This window comes from Zalophus californianus, chromosome 5 (genome assembly GCF_009762305.2).
Source record: "Zalophus californianus isolate mZalCal1 chromosome 5, mZalCal1.pri.v2, whole genome shotgun sequence".
NCBI classification, from domain to species: domain Eukaryota; kingdom Metazoa; phylum Chordata; class Mammalia; order Carnivora; family Otariidae; genus Zalophus; species Zalophus californianus.
This window is the reverse complement of record NC_045599.1, coordinates 20,380,062-20,398,117: the sequence shown is the minus strand read 5'-3', so window position 1 is coordinate 20,398,117 and position 18,056 is coordinate 20,380,062.

The window sequence follows — 18,056 nt, the reverse complement described above, 5'->3', positions numbered from 1 at the left end:
GGACATCCACAACCACAATACACAGACGCATTATTATCACTAATGATAGAATTATAAATACAAAATGGTTGATGAGGAAAAGTCCTTGGGGTCGGGGTCAGCAGTCTTTCCCACAATCAGAATAAAGCTAATGAAGAAGCAGAGCCCAGTACACTGTAGTGTTAATGACATTCAAAAATGACCTTCTTAGGCCGCCCAGGTGCAGTCTTCTGGAATGGGACCTTTTAATAGGAATACTCCAGGTTCCTTCTTTGATTGTGTAGGCATAATGCCAGCACTAGAAAATTTTATCATGAGTAAAGATTTTGACCGCTTGTGGAAAATTCATTGCTGGATTTTTGGGGATGAAGCTGAGAAGGCATTCATGCAGGTTTGATTTTATAACGGTAGAGTGCAGTGTCCTGAACCCCACGGCATTGTCAGCTAGGAGAAAAGAAACACAATGATGACAGGAAAACCACTCTTACTAAACAGTGGGAAAGAACATATGGGCTGTCATGTGGTTTAGGAGCACATTTTTAGAGTAAATTTCTTTAAAATAAGCAAAATTTACTCTCTTAAAAGCTACTTATACTCTGACCCTTATTTAACATTCAAACTGTAGCATTTGACCTTCATTTTCATGCTGTGTTATATTGGTAGTTATTAACGGATTTCATTTGATATGATAGTTTTAAAATTAGGCAAGATTGCTAGCCAAAGCACTCTTAATGCCTTTGATCAGGAAGTGAGGAGGGTTCTCTCCCGGCAAACAGTGAATGTTTTTGAGTAAGAGACAGGCGGGGTAGGCAGGGAGAGATAGGTAGGGGCCATGGGATCAGGCTCACAAAATTTAAAATGTGGGAGATGAAGGGAAACCAGAGATAAGGGAACAAACCAGACCATCCTGTCCTGGGTGCCGGAGGTGCGGTCTTGTTATAGCGCTACTTGTGACCAACCAAGAATTAACCAGACCCTAAAAAGGAAGTAAGCCACTGAAGCTGTCATCACTAGTCCTTGATGAATGGTGCTATCAATAGAGATGTTAAACAGATTTAAGTTCTCTTAAGATAGAAGTTTATCTTCTATCCCTTTAGTCCCTCTCCTTTGTCCGTGAGATTCATTCTTCAACTCTGTGAGACAAGAGCCTCGCTCTCCCGCATCACTTTTAGGCCCCTATAAAAAGGGAAAATCAACCCAACTGGTTTGTTATTGTTTTTATTTTAGGTGCCCATCCCCCACCCCCAACCCCCATCACTTCTTTGGTTTATTTGTTTACTGGTATATAATGTCCAATAAAAGAAAACACAGGGGTGCCTGGGTGGCTCAGTCGTTAAGTGTCCGCCTTCGGCTCAGGTCATGGTCCCAGGGTCCTGGGATTGAGCCCCGCATCGGGCTCCCTGCTCGGTGGGAAGCCTGCTTCTCCCTCTCCTGCTCCCCCTGCTTGTGTTCCCTCTCTCGCTGTGTTTTTCTGTCAAATAAATAAAATCTTAAAAAAAAAAACAAAACAGAAAAAGAAAACATAAAATATACCTGCATTTTATTTAAAGAAAAAGACCCTTTGGACATGAAATCATTTCCAGATAAAGGGCAAATATTATTGTTTGTTCAAAGAAATTATTTTCTGTTAAATGCTCAGTTCATTCTGTGCTTTTATCTTTCTGTTGAATGTGCTCTTTACCACCTCTTAGCTAACAGAAGCCTTTGATATGTGTTGTATCATTATAAAAGTGCAATGCCTAGTTGAATAGGCAAACTTATAACCAAACAATGGGATTTATAGAGCAGACCTGCTGCTAACAGTGACGTAGCATGCGTGTCTTCTTAGAAATGCTGAGTTGGTTAAACATGGGGATTTAGAACTTTATTTAGTCTTTTTGTATTATTGTAGTTCTTAAAACAAATTATTGTTTTCTTGCATGTCTAAAGGTAGATCTTTTATTATAATAATTTCTAAAACATTTGCATAAATTTTAAAAAGTTCATGGCATTTTACATAAATTATTTCTTTTAGTTATCACCACAGTTGATTATCTCCATTTTATAGAAGAAAATGTGAGGCTCAGGAATATCTTGTCGTTTTATTAGTATCAAGTATCTGGTGAGTGGTGAATCTAATATTTAAATATGGTTTTCTAACTCCAGTCCTGGGATAGTGGGAGACGAATTTGTTGTGGTTCTTTACAAATCTATTAATGTTATTTTTCTTCTATTGAAACCTTGGTTTTCTTATATTTCCTTCTTGATTGCCTAAAAGAATCCCGAAATGTTGAGTGCTTTTTCCCCATCTCTTTTTCCACAGTGGGCCTTTCCCTGCTTGACAAAAGAGAGACATGATTCTCATCCATCCTGAATCTTACTACACTCTATTGCCATGGGGTGAAAAGATTTCCTATGGCCTCCTAACAGATACTTAAATACAGTCTTTTGAGAAAAATATTTATAACAAAACAGAGAGATTCCTAAGGTCTGTTTAAGGGCATAGGACCTTGCTTTACCCATAGAATAAAATCAAGTTAAAGAACTAGTCCTGACTGCACCCTTGTGATGAATTATGTGGAAAACTCTTGAGAATTTTTGCACTTTGTAATGGGAAGTCTGAGATACTTCTTCTTTGACTCCTGTCCCCCGTTGGTTGAAGGATGCCAAGGTCATTAAATCCCCATGCATTGCAGGTTGCCTAGCACAGGTTTGAGCAAGCTCCCGTGACAATGAATGAAGCTTGCTGGCAGAGAATCTTAGAGATAGCTTTTCAGTGGGGAGGCTGTATGTGTGCTGGGAACTATGCCATGTTGCTGCAGGTAAACTCTGAGGTAGGCTGAAGGAATGTGTAATAGTGCATGTGTGCATATGACTATGTGTGTGTGTTTTCAGATTTCAGTGAGGTTTGGATGACCTCATATATTTAAGATGTCATTGTGAATAGGGACTATATCCAGAAATGCCAGGATTCTGCCTTAGCCAATCTGCCCTCATCAGAGAGCTTCCTGAACAAGACATAAATATAAATTTCTCCCCAGTGCAGAGCTCTCTGGAATATTGGGCTGGAGCTCATGACTTTAGCTTAAATCCTAAGTGGCACCTCTTTCTAACCTTATACCAGAATCCTACTACTTTTTTAGTCATAGCACTTGAAAGGATGATTATGGGTGAATGAGGATGATTATAGTCCATGTATGTATTCCCTATATATAAAAAAAAGATTCACTGAAAGGAGTAGGTTGACATGATTGTGAGGGCTGGAAGGCAAGTCTGAAGTCCTTCAGGACTGTCAGGAAGGGCAGGCTGGAAACCTTTGGTGTGGACTGCAGCTGCTGTCCACAAGCAGAATTTCTTTTACTTTACAGAAGCCTCGACTCAACTCTTACGGCCTTTCAACTGATTGAATGAAACCTACCCAGATTATCTGGGATAATTTCCCTTACTTAAAGTCAACTGATTATGCTCTTTAATCAAAATACCTTCATAGGAATGTGTAGTGTAGTGTTAGATTGGATAATTGGGAGCTATAGTCTAGCTAAGTTGACACAAAATTACCATAGAGGACAGATGAAGAAAGAGAGATTATCTGGGACTCACCCGGATGAGGCAGCACCTGGCTCTTCTTTTTCTTATGTCCTGAGAAGAAAATGGTAGTGAAAGCCACATACTTAATACTTGACTTTTACTTTGACTCTAGGCATGTCCCTTTGTAAGTGTAGTTCTTTTAGTGATAGGGAATTGATCTAGTTAGATTGGTATCACCTCAGGAACAGCTAAGTTGGGGTGGTACAATTCTGGTACCAGTTTTTTTTTTTTTTTTTTTTTTTAATTCAGTTAGCCACCATATAGTACATCATTAGTTTTTGATGTAGTGTTCAATGATTCATTAGTTGCATATTAACACCCGGTGTCTGGTATCAGTTCTAATGTATGTGATGTGTTTTTTTTTTTTTTTTCCTCTCAGCACCAAGTAATTCTCAGACACTGTCTACTTGGAGATAGCCATCAGATCCCACAGGTTAAGGGTTCAATCCATCAAGAGTGCCCTCTCCCATTCCCACTCCAGATGCTAGCCACAAATCCAGAGTTGTCACCCATGCTTCTCCTCACTGGCTATAGATTGGAGAGTCCAAGGACACACTCTTTGGGTTCAATTTGTTTGTTGGAATGGCTCACAGAACTCAGAGACACATTTTACTTAATAAATTACTAGTCTAGTATAAAAGGATATAACTCAGGAATAGTCAATTGAAAGGAATGCAAGGGCAAGGTATGTGGGAAGGGTCATGGAGCTTCCATGCTCTCTCTGAGAGTACCACTCTCCACACATCTCCATATGGTCACCAACCAGGAAGCTCTCCAGATCTTGTCCTTTTGAGTTTTTAAGGAGACTTTATTACATAAGTAGGACTGATATAATTCATTGGCCATTGGCAGTTGATTCAATTACCAGCCACTCCCTTCTGGAGGTCTGGGGTGGGAATGAAAGTTCCAGTCTTCTAATCTTGTTGGCTCTACTGTCACATTCCAAAAGCCATTTTGTTAAAATAACAAAAGATAGCTTTCTCTCTCTCCTTAGGAGATTCCAAGGGTTTTTAGAAGCTCTGTGCCAGGAATGGATAGGGACCAAGATCAAATATATATATTTTTATTGTAAATTATAATGTCACAGTTGGTTAGAAGAATTTTCCCACTTTTCTCCCTAAAGTGTGGATAAATAGATATGTAGGTGTGTGTGTGTAATTTTTTTTTTTTCTTTTAAGCAATTAGGCTAAAAGCCAAACCTATTGTTAACTACAGATACCGTCGCTCTTTGCAGGGGACCGGTAGGGCATCAGAAAGTCCTTCACCTCCCTGTGTGTAATTGCTTTCCAGGGTACACAGCTTTTACACAGTTGGCTGGGATCAGTTAGAAACTGGGAAGTTCAGGCTTGCCAGGGATGCTTGTCTGCTGTCATACAATAGAATCTCTAAAACGGTCATATTAAGATATCCATTAAGTTAACTGCAAAGTTATATGATATTTTGATTGAATACTCCTTTTCTTTCTCGTTATGTTTTACACTTAACGATGTTGTCTAACCTAGCACACTTGTACATGTTACACAATGGGCGGTTCACGATGTTACACTCCTCACTTATTACCATCAATTAAAAAAAACCCAAATTCAGACAAGATGAATACAGTATTTTCTATTATTAGTTTTCTATAAAGAAATTAAAGCCCACAAATGGAATCACTCATCTTGTAGACATTGTTTAGTAAAGTTCAAGTCTGAAAATATTCCTTATCCAGTGTTTCTCTTTTGTGTCCCAAACAGAGAATACTCACCCATGTACCTAACTCATGACCAGATTCCTTCTTCAGCAGCTGTAGCTTGAGCTGTCCTCTGTCCACTGTATCTAGTGTAGATCCTTCATGATCTCCAAAATTGTACTCATGCATCAATTAGTAGTCCGGTGTTTCTAAAGTTCCAAAATCTAGGAAGATACATAATATCTTATCACTAGTGTCACATGCGTAAAATTTACAATATACCACTCCTCAGCTATTGTAGTAATTTTGCTGGATAAAAAACGGTATTCCTAAAACTCATTATGTTTTATAGACCTTCATTCTAATTGCCAACCATAGGCCGTGCTTGAATCTAAGGAATATTGTGATGCTCACAATGGAGGGACTCTCTCATTGGGTGTTTATATAGAGAACTATTTCTATTTTTGGGGGGGCGGGGGAGGGAACTTATCCATAACTACTGTCTCCTATCTCCTCTTGTCACAAAATAGCAATGAAACCACATTTTTCTATTTGTAAAGCTCAGGTTTTGGTTCTTTCTTGAGGATCTTTTCTACTCTTTAGTTGTCAATCTTTTGGAAACCTTTTAAGAAAGATTTTGTTTAGTTTTTGCTGTCAGTTCTTAACAGATAAAAGAAGAGACTAGTGAAAAAGGACTCAGTGTCAATAAAACTCAGAACAATAAAACTTAATTAGAAAGCATGCAAGAATTGACAATACAGTCATTACTAAAAAGAAAAAAGCCAGCCATTTTGAAATTTAAAAAAAGAAATAATTCATTGGTCAAATGAGAAATCATAATGGAAATCAGAAATACATAAAACTGAATGACAAATACTGCATATAAAACTTAGAATACAACTAAAATGCTATTTGAGAACAATTTATATCCTGAGGTATTTATATTGGAAAAGAAGAAAGGCTAAAAATTAATGAGGTAAGCACTTAGGAGATCAGAAAATGAGAAGGAATGAATTCAGAGAAATAGAAAAGGTAATGAAGAAAAAAATCAAATATCAATAAAATAGAAAACACTTCTAATGAAGAGGATCAAAAAGGCTATAAGTGACTTGTTGAAAATCTCATTTAAGTGGCAAGTCTCTGACAATATTGATCAACTTAAAGGAAAAAAACAAGACTAATGGCACAAATAAACTAAGAATGAAAAAGGAAGTACGGATTCAAATGTATAGTAAAAGTCTAGAGAATTTCATAAGCAAATCTATTCCAATAAATTTGAAACAATAAATAAAAATCCAAAAAAATGCTATATTCAAGGAGAAATAGCAAGAATAAACCTATAACTATTAGGGAAATGTAACCCAAAGGGTGAAATCTTATAACAAATATAAAAGCAAGCTTTTCAGGTGCCTTCTACCAACCATTCGAGAAACATTACCAATATTGATGAAAATCTTCAAGAGTATACACATAGAAAAAAATAAACTCATGTTATGGGACCAGTATAAGTAGTCTGATCAAACGAAAAAATGCCTACATGAGAAAGGTAATTAAAAGTAAAATTCAATGATGAAGGTAGATGCAAATATCCGAAACAGGAATAAACTTAACCAAATTGCTTAAAGACTTGTGCACTGAAAATTATAAAGCATTAGTAAAGGAAATGAAAGACGATAGGGATAAATGGAAAGTTCATGGATTGGAAGAATTAATATTGTTAAAGTGTCCATACTACCCATGTGATCTGTAGATTCATTTCAATCCCTATCAAAATTCCAAAGGCTTTCTTTTCAAAAATATGAAAAAAAGTCTTAAAATTCAAGTGGAACCATGAAAGACTCCAAATCAATCTTGAGCAAGAAGAACAAAGCTGGACGCATCATGTTTTCTGATTTCCAACTGTACTGCAAAGCTTTAGTAATCAAAACAGAATGGCCCTAGCATAAAAAGAGACACATAGAGCAGTGGAATGGAACAGAGAGCCCAGAAATACATCTACAACTTTATGGTCAGTTGGACTTTGACAAGAGTGCCAAGAACATACAATGGGGAAAGAACTGTCCCTTCAAAATAGCTTGATGATGGTGTCATAGGTGACAAACCTATGTCAAAACATCAAGTTGTGTACCTGTGTCACAACATCTGTGTCAAAACATCAAATTGTGTACCTTAAATATATACAATTTGTATTTGTTATATCACAATAATGCTGAAAAAAAGAAGAAATGGTGCACATCATTTGGGCTATACACTTTTCCCAGAAGTTCTTATCGTATATATTATTACATAACATTTTGACAGTTGGTAGTGGTATATATTTATTCCACTAACCTGTGAGTGAACTCATTGTGGGCAAGGAATACAAATTAATCATCTTCATATGAGCAAATTCTTGCAGCATGGTAGATGCTCAATAAATGTTTTGTGGAATCCATGCATAAATGCTAGGGTAAATTTGAGATCACCAAATGTGAGTGTTTTTAAGATTCCTGGACTGTGTAAATCTTACGTCCCAACTTTTATCATGAAAAATCCAATAAATTTACTTGGGGCTTCCAAATTCATAGCCTTTGAAAAGAGAACGAATTTGCCCCTTGTAGAGTAGTGATTTATTGTCCAATTAATGTAACTAATGAATGTTGTAGTGAAAGCAAAAGGGTTACAGAACCAAGCACCTAATGAAAATATGGGCATTGGAAAAGGAAAAAGAGAATTAGACAAATTCAGGAACAAAGAAGTCATAAAGCTCTTAGGATGAAACATTACAATTTATTATTTATGAGCCATTCATCTGGAAAATAGTAACTAATAAGTGGTATGTATGTTACAAAGTGATTAGCATGCCGCCAGCTATGCCACTAGCAAGCAAGCACAGTAACTCATGAGTAATATGTATGTTATAAAGTGATTAGCTTGCCACCAGTTATGCCATTAGCAAGCTGTTTAGCATTGGGCCAATTATTTAACGTCTTTGGACCTTAGGTTCTGCCTCTCAGTGTTAAACATGTTGGCTCTCCAACAGCTTAGGTCCCATCTGTTATTATGCACCATGGTTACACTTTTCTCTTTGTCATATGTTCTTGCTTCAGATATTAGAAAATGGTATTCTGCTCAGTTTCAATGACTAATCCAGGAAAACATTAATTTTATATGTATGGAGGGTGATATCTGCAGATTGGTTGTACCCCAATAATTCAGGCCTAAGATTTATGGAGATGAGATGTCTTTAAGGATAATGATACATAATCGTAATTCCAGACAGTTTTGTGACAAGGAAATTGACACAAATAATATGAATGCAGTACATCCGACAGGAATTGCTTGTTTCCTGAATGTGTGTTCGAGCACATAGAAAGAAGAGGCCGAGAAACACACTAGAGTTCAAAGAATTTTAATTGCAGGGCTTATGAAGATTATCTGAAGCTATCTATCCATCAAAAGTGCTTACCCGTAGGGCAGTGTGGTACAGTAGATAGATCTGAGTTCAGAATCAGATGGAAATGGGATTAAAATTCAACTCTGCTATTAACTGAACTTTAAGAAATTTAATTTCCTTGCATCTAAGTTTCTTCATCTATAAAATGGGAATCATAATACCATAAAAATTACATGATTTTAATGATAAATTAATAAACCACCTTAAGTATTTGGTACATAGTAGATACTTTAAAAAGGCCCTTTAGTTTTGGTTTCATTTTTAAAAATTTTTTTAAGTTTTTATTTTAATTCCTATTAACATACAGTGTTATATTAGCTTCAGGTGTACAATATAGTAATTCAACACTTCCATACATCCCTCTGTGTTTATCATAACTAGTGCACTCCTTAATTCCCATCACCTATTTCAGCCATCCTCCCATCCACCTCCCCTCTGGTAACCATCATTTTATTCTCTATAATTAAGAGTCTATGTCTTGATTTTTCTCTCTCTCTTTTCCCTTCGCTCATTTGCTTTGTTTCTTATATTTTACATATGAGTAGAACATATGGTGTTTGTCTTTCTCTGACTGACCTCCTTTGCTTAGCATTATACTCTCTGGCTCCATCCATGTCTTTGCAAATGGCAAGATTTCATTCTTTTTTATGGCTGAATAATATTCCATTATATATAAACCACATCATCTTTATTCATCACTTAGTGGACAGTTGGGCTGCTTCCATATCTTGGCTGTTGTAAATACAGCTTTATTTATTTCACTGATCTTAAAATTTACATAGTAATCCATAGCACTGACACATGAAAACAACCCAGTTATTTAATAATTCAAGAAATACTGAGAGTCATCAGATAATTTTTTTTAAAGATTTTACTTATTTGTCAGCACAAGCTGGGGGAGTGGCAGGCGGAGGAAGAAGCAGGCTCTCTGGTGAACAGGGAGTTGGATGCAGGACTCAATCCCAGGATCCTGGGATCATGACCTGAGCCGAAGGCAGACGCTTAACGGACTGAGCCACCCAGGCATCCCTCAGATAATTTTTTAAATGCTAGATATACAAAGGTGTGTCTAGACAGACATGATTCCTGACTTCATGGAGTTTAGATTCTAGTAGGGAAGATAGATAAATAATAGAACAAAATACCATTATAAGTTGTGATAACTGTAGGAAGGAGACAAATTGGAATTATGGGAAAATAGTGAAATATTGGGGAGTAGGGATCAGAAATCTATTGTATTAAAAGAGGAAAATGTATCAGTTTAAGAGTAAAGTAATAACATAGTACAATAAATTCAGGAGAATATGCACAAGTTGGCAAAATACTATAGGGAAACAGAATAATGCGAGCAAATGAAATAGTGGTTTTATTATGAGCTGAGCACCTGTGGTCTAGGTAGTTTCACTTTGGAAGAAGACTGGGGCTGGATTTGCGAAAGAAAGAAGAGATCATCATGGGTTATAGTCTGGATTAGAGGTAAAAGGGTCTGTAGCAAGTCTGACCACTTAAGAACTTGTTGGATACTGAATTTCTTCTGTTTTTTCCATGACTTGGTCAGGGCAAATAAATGACTTTTTGAATCACGTTTCCTCACATATAATGTCTAATACTTTCCGTCTGTACTTGAAAAATTGAGAGGGAGCAAGACAATCAGTAAAACATGAGGTAGGGGGAAGAATTGGTAGTGTGACAAATAAAGGGTTTTTAGGTAACTGTGCGAGAGTAAGCACCACTGATTTCATTGAGAGTAACTGAAGGTTTTGGACAAAATCTTAAACAGTATTGCCTTCAAGGCAGTAGAGAGCTATAAGGCAGTGAAAAATTAAAGGAATAAGACCTTAGAAAAGTAAGAAACCAAGAGGGATGAGCCCAGTATTTGACTCATAAGACAAATTGAGAATTATAAAGGCACCATGTATATTGGATGTCATTGGGGCATTACTTGTAATAGCAAGAGTCCAAAGTATCTTAAAGGATGATCAGTGATTGAATGGACAGACAAAATAGATGATTATATTATAGAGTACTGCACAGAGTATACATAGAGTTAAACAGATCTACATTTATCCGCATGGGTAGGATTTCCAAAATACAACAGTGAATAAAATGAGCAAGTACCGTGAAATGCATAGATTTATATATTTTTCAGGCATGCACAAATAATTAGATATATTTTTATGCATACATAAATGTTTAAGAAAGGAATAAAATAGTTGTTTAATATAGGTAAAATCCTACTTTAAGTCATTGCTTGCAGTTACAGGAGCTAAAACCATAGTTGACAGAGATAGTCTAACAAAGAAAAAAGCCCATAAACTAACTACATACATAATACTACTCAACCTACTAAGTTTTCTACCTCTTTATGAACTCATATTGTTTGGAAATAATAGCTTGCATAATAATTTGCTTTTTCAACTGGGTATAAATTATTTCCCCAAATATAATTTTATATCTCTTGGTAGGTATATAAGAATATAACAGTGAAAGGAAGCTTAGAAGGTATTAATTTATGGCATTAAATATCTTTGGCAGGTGTAGGGATGAGATTGGGGATAATAGATAAAAGAAATGCACACAAAAAAATTTGGGACCATATCTGTTCTGCTAATAATATTATGCTATTAACAGGAGGGTATTTTTGATTGAAATCTTGTGAATACTTCTAGTATGAAAAATATACTTTTCAATTCAATATGTTATTTAAAGTCTTATGTACACGTAAAGTCTTAGTACACGTAAAGTCTTATGTACACTTAGGTTACACGTAAGAACTTGATGCATAAGAAAAAAAATCATCTGTAATAAAAATTATTTCTGAAAGTTTTCTTAAATCACCCACAAAATGCAGTATACCTGTTGTTTGGAATAGATCATTGCTTCTTCAGGTTAGTTTAATTTAGCCATTGAGTTAATTGGCTTAAATTTTATATTTTATATATGCGTGTATATGCATGTATTTACTACATATACATATTTAATACATATAGACAGTATACATATTATATTCAGTATTTTTATAAAAAGAATTACTCACTTTATGGGCGACACCCAAGAACTGAGGCCAACTGAAGAAAGCAGTCATGTTTCCTATCTAATATTCACTCCTGTCAATGAGTGGACTATTTGGGAATCAAATACACTGTTTTTTCTCTCTGTGTGTGTCTCACTGATTTGTGTTTTTTGTCCTCCCCTTCTTCTGGATACATAAAAAAATGCACATATGTGCGATATAGGATGATTTCCTTAAATGAATGTATGAATTATTTTATGCATTGAGTTAATTCCAACACAGATAGCAAGATTTCAACTTTGAGATTATAAAAATTTCAAATTCATGCTCATATGAGTACAGTAAATAAAACTTAGCTACGTTATGATTCTGTCATCTCTGTTTTCAACATTTATACACGAGAATGTGAGCTTTTCATGTAATTTCAGGGTATTGACATTTGATGTGATCATACAGAAACACTTTCAAAAGAATCTTAGAAAAACATAGATTTTTTTTTCTGGAGATTTTTTTCTATAGAATTAATGATATTTCTTCTATAATTATATATTTTGTAGAATTTGCCAGTAAAACAATCTGGGTCTGAAAATGTGTCTTTTAGAAGGTTTTAAGCTATGATTTAAATTTCTTTAATAGTTATAGGACTACATAGGTTATCTACTTCATTATGGGTGAATATTAATAATAGTTTGTGCTTTTTGAAGTATTGGACCATTATCTTTGTTGTCAGATTTATGGGCATAGGGTTAGTTGTTGGTAATATTTTCTTATTATCCCCTTAATATCTGTGAATTCTACAGTAATATGCTCTCTTTCATTCCTGATAATTTTTGATTTCTCTTTTTTTGTGTGTCCTGCTAGAGATGTATCAATTTTATTGATCTTTTCAAAGCACCAGATTTTCGGTTTCATTTTTACTGTTTTTGTTTTAAAATTTATTGATTGCTGCTTTTTTATTATTTTTTGCCTTCTGCTTGATTTGGGTTTATTTTGATTTCATTTTCTTGGTTTCTATTTATTTAACATAGTGTATTTGTTTCAGGGGTACAGGTCTGTGATTAATCAGTCTTACACAATTCACAGTGCTCACCATTGTATGATTTTCCTGGTTTCTTAAAGTAGAAGCTTGAATTTTGAGTTGAGACCTTTCTTCCATTCTAATATTAGCATTAAATGTTATAAATTTCCCATAAGTACTGCTTTAACTGTGTGTCACAGATTTTGCTATGTTGTATTTTCATTTCTCTTCAGTTCAAAATACTTTCTAATTTATCTTGAAACTTCTTTGACCATGGGTTATTTAAAAATATATTATTTAATTTTTACGTGTTTGGCTATTTTCTTGTTTTTCTGTTACTGATTTCTAGTTTAATTTCATTAGAGTAAAAGAACATATTTCACAGGATTTCAATTCTTTTAAATTGGTAAGGTTTCTTTTATAACTTAGGACAACAAGCCAAACGTTTGTTTCATGATTTATCTTGATGAATGTTCAATGTGCCCTTGAAAAGAATGTTGTGTTCTGCTCTGGTTGGGTGTAGAGTTCTATAAATGTCAATTAGATACTGTTGGTGGATGGTATTTTCTTTTCTTTTTTCTTTTTTTTTTTTTTAGAGATGAAGAGAACACACGTGAGTGCATGCCCAGTGGGGGAGGGGCAACAGAGGGAGAGGGAGAAAGAGAAACTTAAGTAGGCTCCAGGCCCAGCATGGAGCCCCCCACGTGGGGCTCCATTTCATGACCCTGAGATCATGACCTGAGCTGAAATCAAGAGTTGGATGCTTAACCAACCGAGCCATCCAGGCACCCTGTTATTTTCTCAGTTCTTCTATATTAGTGTTGATTTTCTGTTTACTAATTGTGTTCAGTACTAAGAGAGGAGTTTTGAGGTCTCTGAATATGTTTGTGGATTTAGCTGTTTCTCTTTTCAGTTCTGTCAGAATTTGCTTCATGTATTTGGAAGCTGTTGTTAAAGGTACTAACATTCTTTACTGAGAAATAGCATTTGCTTTTCAACAGTTCAAAAAGGAGGCTAATAACTACGGGATTTATATTTTATTGCAGTACATTATATTACATATAAGATTTACTGAAGATGAAAAGCTTATAAGTTTTGGAAATACAGTTATAGAAATAACCTAATTATATAATCTGTGAAACAGTTCGAATCTGAGCAAAGTCTGATCTCTTATTATTATTCATAATGAGGATTCATATAAGATCTATCAAGAGTTACAAAGAAACAGCCTTAACTAACTTTGCCACCTGGAGAAGATAATTACAGTTTAAGAAATGATTCTTTGCAAACTAGATTGTAAATGAGAATGTGATGAACTTGGCACTAAGTAGCTTTCTTTTCTAGTCTATTAGAAAAGATGACCTTTTTCCATTAAAAAAATAAATATAAGGAACTTGGAAGTCATCACTTCATCCTAGTAATACGTAAAAAGCTGAACAGAACGAAAAATCAACAATTCTTTTTGGCTCCATAAGAGATGGGAGGATACAGGGCAAACAGCTGCCTCGAAGATTGCAGACAGGCAAGCGAATACAGGGACTAATGGCTTACTAAAGCCAGAGATTCATGAGTAGGAACCAGTGCCAGTGTAGGAAAAATTGAACTGTATTTGATGAATTGCTGGAGGCTCAGTGCATAGTTTTTAACTATGAGAGTTAAAAACTGAAGGGGGATGCAGTTATGGGAGGCACTGTTAGTATTCTAAGATGAACCTCTGGGAACAGTCCTTAATGTGTATATGCCTAACACCATAGTATCAAAGCACATGAGGTAAAAAGTAATACAAAGGCAAGGAGAAATAGATGTATCCACTATAAGAGTTGGAGGCTTCAACAGTATCAGAAATGGACAGATCTAGCAGGCAGAATATCAATAAGGATGTCGTTGAACTCAGTGATGGTGTTCAATCATGATGGTAATTAATCTTGTGGATATAACTGACATCTATAGAACTACTTCAAACAAAAATGACAGAATACATATGCTTTTCAAGCTCACATGGAACATATACCAAAATGGACCATATCCTGGGCCATAAAACACACCTTAACACATTTAAAAGACCACCATAGGATTAAATAGAAATCAATAATAGATAACTGGAAAAATCTCCAAATACATGTAGATGAAAGAACATGCTTCCAAATAACAGATGGGCCAAAGAAAAAATCTTAAGAGAAATTTAAAAATATTTTTAATTGAAAGAAAATATATCTTATTCAAATTAGTGGGATACAGTGAAAGCGGTGTGTGGCAGAAAATGTATTGTGCTGAATGCATACATTAGAAAAGAAAAAGGATTTAAAATCTAAGTTTCCGTCTTAGGTAACTGGAAAAAGGAGAGCAAATTAAATTCAAAGTAAGCAGAAGAATAGAAACAACTGCAAATAATAATTGCAAATAACTGAAAACAGTTTGAATACCCTACCAGTTCATAAGGAAAATGGTAAACTTTTTCTTGCTCTTATCTTTGCAAAATAAGATATGTTTAAATATTTTTATGTAGTTGCAATTTGTATTCTTTAAAAGTTAAATGTTTGTAGGTATTTGCCTTTATGCTTAATTTGCCTGAGCTTGGAAAAGCCAAAGTGAAATAAACTTAAATCTGACTAGCAGCTTTTGTTTTTATTTTCATTATGCTGTATACTAGTTTTTTACATGAAATTTAACTTACCAAGAAATTGTATCTACACTGTACGAATGTCCAAAATTAATAAAGTTTTATCTGCAAATTATTAAATAGAAAGTATACATTTTTAATGCTCTAGATTTTAATATTTCCTTCTGTATATAAGGACTAATTTATGTTGTGGATTTAGAGTTTGGGAATCTCTCTTTTACTTAAGATGTGGACGTGGAGGTGAGTAAGACATTTTTCCATTAATATTGTGTTTGTAAAAAAATTTTCCTATTTTTAAAAATGTGATGGCAGAGCATAAATGCTTTATTCAACATTCTGCACTGATTATAAATAAAATTATCATATCTAATATATCACAACCTTATACATCTTCGAAGGTTCAGCACAAATTATTTTCCTATGAAGTTTTTCTCATCTGCTATTGTTATGGGTATCAGTTAAAGCACATAAAAAACATGCACACAGAGCGCTGCCCGTTGGAATCAGCCTGAGAGATACTTCCTCATGGAAATCCTTGGGCCCCCTCCGGATCTACTGAATCAAAATCTCTGGAGTACTGTGATGTTGAAAACCTACTGAAGCTATTCTGAAGCTCTCTGGTTAGGAGTCCCTCGTCTCCAGAAGCCCCTGCCATGGCACATTTCAGTGTCTTGGGTTTCACTTTGAGAGTCCCTACCAGGGCTTCTAAGAGGTTGGCACCTTTGTCATCTTGGAAGAGGACTTCAGATTTCGCACTTCCCATCAGCATCTAATTTGAGAAAATACAATGTTAGCCAATGCAAAGTCTGTTTCTTGTCCTCATATATGGCGGATTTACATGAACTTTAAAAAACATCAAACTATAGGTTGTCCAGGATTACAATTTAACAGTTCACGTTCATAAATTCACTGTAATCACTTGCCAGATCCAAACAGTGATGAAATAAATGCAATGTGCTGGATACCTCCTAGCTTTAGGATTATCTGGGCAAAGACCAGAAGAGAGCCAAGACCCATTTAGAAGAAGTGAATGTATTACAGTGTTACTACTGTGGACCAATTCTCTGTCTACATTTTGATTTTTTAATGGTGGTATTGAATTAATAAAAACAAATAAAAGAGAAGACATACACATAAACAGGGAAATAACATAAGTAAATCAGTAAACCAATTGATAAAGTACTAAAAGTGTGCAATGAAGGAATAAAATAGTAATTTATTGTTTCAAAATTATCTCATACTACACTAAATTGCATTCAGTTACAGAAATTAAACACAAAAAAACCAGGCAGAAAGAGGAAAGAAAAACACTTACAAATCATACAAAACATAATACTATTCAAACCAGAGTTTTTCTTCATAGATTTTATTTGGAAATTTTATAATCACTTGCATAATATTTTGTCTTTTCATTTGGGTATATATAAATTTCCCAAATATACTTTATGCTGCCTTTTCTTTTTTAAAAATATTTTTATGCACTTCTTAATGATGGTATTTCTATTTTTTTTCCAAGGTGTGTTAGTACTCTCTGTAACAGCAGGTGTCAATGTTTTTTTGGTAGAGAACACTTTCTTTTCTTTTTTTTTTTTTTTAAGATTTTATTTATTTATTTGACAGAGACAGTGAGAGAGAGAACACAAGCAGGGGGAGTGGGAGAGGGAGAAGCAGGCTTCCCGCTAAGCAGGTAGCCCGATGCGGGGCTCCATCCCAGGACCCTGGGATCATGACCTGAGCCCAAGGCAGACGCTTAACGACTGAGCCACCCAGGCGCCCCTGGAGAACACTTTATTTTCAATAATTCCTTCAGAAGCACAAGAATAAAGTGAGGTCATGGTTAAGATAATGTTTACTTGTGAATTTAACTTGAGATGCTAAGAGAGGATGAGCTTAAAACATTTAAAACTTTTAAGGAATATATATTTAGAAAGATATGTTTTTAGGTAAGTTAATAAAATTTTCTGAGTTTGAATATATGGATATATTAATAGAAATCAAAACATGAAATTAAATTTCTTGGTCAAATCTCCAGAAATACCTTGACAGTTAAAATAATCTTGAATTCTTGGGGTGCCTGGGTGGCTCAGTTAAGTGTCTGCCTACAGCTCAGGTCATGATCCTGAGTCCCAAGATCAAGCCCTGCATTAGGCTCCCTGCTCAGCAGGGAACCTGCTTCTCCCTCTGCTCCTTCCCCTACTTGTGCGCTCTCTCTCTCTCTCGTTCTCTCTCTCAAATGAATAAATGAAATCTTTAAAAAAAATAATCTTGAGTTACCAACTGTGTCACTTAACATAAACAGTTTTTCTTATGAAATCTGTCTTATTTAAGAGGTTGTGCATCAATTAATCAGATTAAAGAATTCTTCTGGTCTTAATAATTTTATTAAGATAGGATTAACTTAATGTTAATGACTTTTTTTCTGAAAATTTTTATAGTGTACATCAGTACCACTTTTCCACTGTGCAAAATTAAGCAGCTTCAGTCTTTTCATAGAGAAAAAAGTTCAGCATGTTCCCATTGTTATTTATTGTGTTTTCATTGCATATCCAGCTGACCAACTTCTCAGGAATAAATTGCCTTTATAAAAACTGAAATTTATGTGTGTTTTAGTTAATTTTTTTTTTTTAGTATGTTTGCTGAAATCAGATCACAGTTTTGGAATTATTAGTTTTCAGTGGATTTAAAGGGTTATTATTTGGACAAAACTCATTTACCATTTCAAAATCAGTTTCTCTTTGTGAATAAAGGATA